The sequence below is a fragment of the Mus caroli genome, chromosome 5, assembly GCF_900094665.2.
Source record: "Mus caroli chromosome 5, CAROLI_EIJ_v1.1, whole genome shotgun sequence".
Lineage (NCBI taxonomy): Eukaryota > Metazoa > Chordata > Mammalia > Rodentia > Muridae > Mus > Mus caroli.
Window position 1 is genome coordinate 80,673,093 of NC_034574.1, and position 2,969 is coordinate 80,676,061.

The following is a 2,969-nucleotide window of genomic DNA, read 5'->3' on the forward strand; positions in this document are numbered from 1 at the left end:
GAAGCTCTCTGCTTCTGTGGTGCACACTCTCACCTGTGCAGACTAAGTTCCTAAGTTCAGTGGAGTCAAGGAACCAAGATGGGGCCTGCTGCTCCTGAGGCAGAGGGCTTCCAAGCCAGGCGGACACCTGTCCACTGGCCTGGAGGGTGGCCGGCCATCTGAGGCCCGAAAAGGGTGCTGCCTCAGGGGCTCTGTGGCTCCCGCCTGTCCCAGAAGCTGTCCGCTTCTGTGGTGCACACTCTTACCTGTGCAGACTAAGTTCCTAAGTTCAGTGGAGTAGCGGAACCCATTTCCTTCTTCAAAGACTTGAAGTTCTTGTCATACAGGTCTTCCTCATGCTTGTTATGAACTGCACCAAGATATGTTATAGTATTTTTGGCTATTGTGAAGGATGCTTTCTCAGACTGTTTTTCATTTGTGTAAATTTTTGACTTAACCATTTGCTTAGAAAATATTTTTCCAGCTCTTTATTCTGAGGTAATGTCCATCTTTGATGTTAATTATGTTTCTTCTATGTGGCAGGATAGATCCTGTTTTGTAACCATTCTGTTATTGAATCCATTGATACTGAGAGATGTTAATAACCAATAATTCCTGTTATTTTGGTGGTGGTGGTGGTGTGCCAGGGGCCAGCCCCAACAGGGAGGTTCTTCTTTCTTGTTGGTTCTTCTTGAGATAGCAGAGGGGGGAGAGCATCAATGGATGGTAAAACTTGGTCTTATGGAATTTGGGGGTAAGACTTTGTCTTACGAGATATTTAGGGTTGCTGTATAATAAAAAGTTTACATAACTAAGTCTAAGTTACTATTCTATTGTTGTTGACCTGCCTTCTGTGTTCCTCTGAGGCCAGAGACTACCTTCTCAGGCACTTAGCATCTCATCCAAAAACAGTAGGAGTTTAAGTAAAGGATTAATTGCTGGAGCCTTTGTCCTATTTTCCAGATGCCTCTTGCTTATTGGGCTAGGGGGAAGTTTGGAGCAATAAACTTCTATTGAACCAGGAGAAGAAAATAACACTTGCAGAAGGAAAAACTTTTACATAAGTAAATAAGCATAATCTCACATAAATTCATATACAAATTCATACATGCTTATTTATACATATCCATTCAAGTCAGTTGGACCCAACTTGCATGCATGCACACTCACAATTACATACTTATACACACACACACACACACACACATACACACACACATTCATGCTTACATATTCATATGGAACAAAATACCAAGCACAGATGCAGAAAGAACTTACTCATTCTGGATGAAAAATGAACTCCAATCTTTATTTCATAGAGAAAGAAAAGGCTTCCACCCTTTTAATGCTAAATCAATTGAACCCATGTTGGTAAGAAAAAAGCTTTTTTCATTTTAATAATTTATTTACTTATAATTTAATTATAAAACCTCCATATTATTTTTACTCTAATTTGTAAATTTCCTAATAACTCATCATGCTGCCAATTAGTGAGTGCATACTTAACTTTAGTGTTCTCTTATCAGCTCATTTCGAATCAATCATCAATTCCTCCACTATGTCATTGTGAATACTTGGGATATTAACTTAGACGAATAGGCTAGGAGCACAGCATGGTCCTCAGTGATTCTGCTTGGAAGGTGCAAAGATGGCTATTAAATCTGCCACCTATACTTTTACAGGGTTCAGTAAACATGACGTTCCTTGTCTTTGCCTTGATAGTTGCTCTCTTCTTCTCTGTGATTGTAAATACTTCCAGAAAGTGTGAAGAATGGGTTTTCACCAAGTATCCGAAAAGTTACTGTTGTTCCTACACTCTGAGTGATATTTGCTTATATTTGAATGGAGGTTTACCACTTTAAATGTTTTCACATGTTTATTTTCTTGAATAAATCTACATAACTTTACACATTTTTAGAAGTCTAGGATTTGGAAACTATGAAATGAAAATGTAATAATTCTGCCACAAAACAGTGTTTTAACAATACGTTGTTTATAAAAATGATAACTTATCACAGATTTGCTACAAAATGTACATGAACAAAAACAATTCAACTCTAACAAAGCATGGAATGGTCTTTATAACCCAAGTATTCAGTATTAGGCAGTTTTTGAACTACTGACTACTTACCCTTATAAATAATAAACTCAAAAGTTTCTTTCCATTTTCATTCTTCTGTAAGTATGAATTAAGTATTACACTACTGCACATTTTTGTTAGTGGTGTTTCACACAAAATTGATACAGGAGATTCTCAGAATAAGCATTGCAACCATATATTGGGGCAAAGAATTCAGCCTTTATGTACTGCAAGGATAATCTTTATACAGTGTATAGTAGGTATTGTGCCTACAGACTTTAAAAAATATGGACCAAAGTAAATAATAGTTATAATAAATTATTTGTAGAGAAGTCTAATTTTAATCCTTTCAAATATCATTATGTTAAAATGTCAAATTGAGGGTGAATATGAAAAATGGAGTATACAGATTACTTCCTGTTTCTCCTTTTCCTCTATAGATTGCTGATTAATCTAGACAGGTAAGATGCTTCCATTCACTGGAGAACATTATAAACAGACACAAGCTAAATTTGTAACACTTTTTTTGTTGGTGTTTTTGCAGAGACATTTTAAGCATGGTGAGAGAAGACATGTAAGTACTGTTTTGAATGTGTTGTACAAACACATGTGATTCTCAAGTACCTACTTTATAGGAAGATCAATACCACAGTGTGAACATGCATGCATATCAACAATGAAAAATGTCTCCAAAGATTTTACTCGTCTTAGATTCAGTATAATAGTGACGAGTCATTGTCACTCCACATTGGAATGAAAAAAATTGATTTCTGAAAGTTGTCTTGTGAACTCCACGTGGATGCTATAGCACCCACATACCTACATATATATTCCTCACAGAACGAGAGAGAGAGAGAGAGAGAGAGAGAGAGAGAGAGAGAGAGAGAGAACACAAAATTTATTAAGAGAC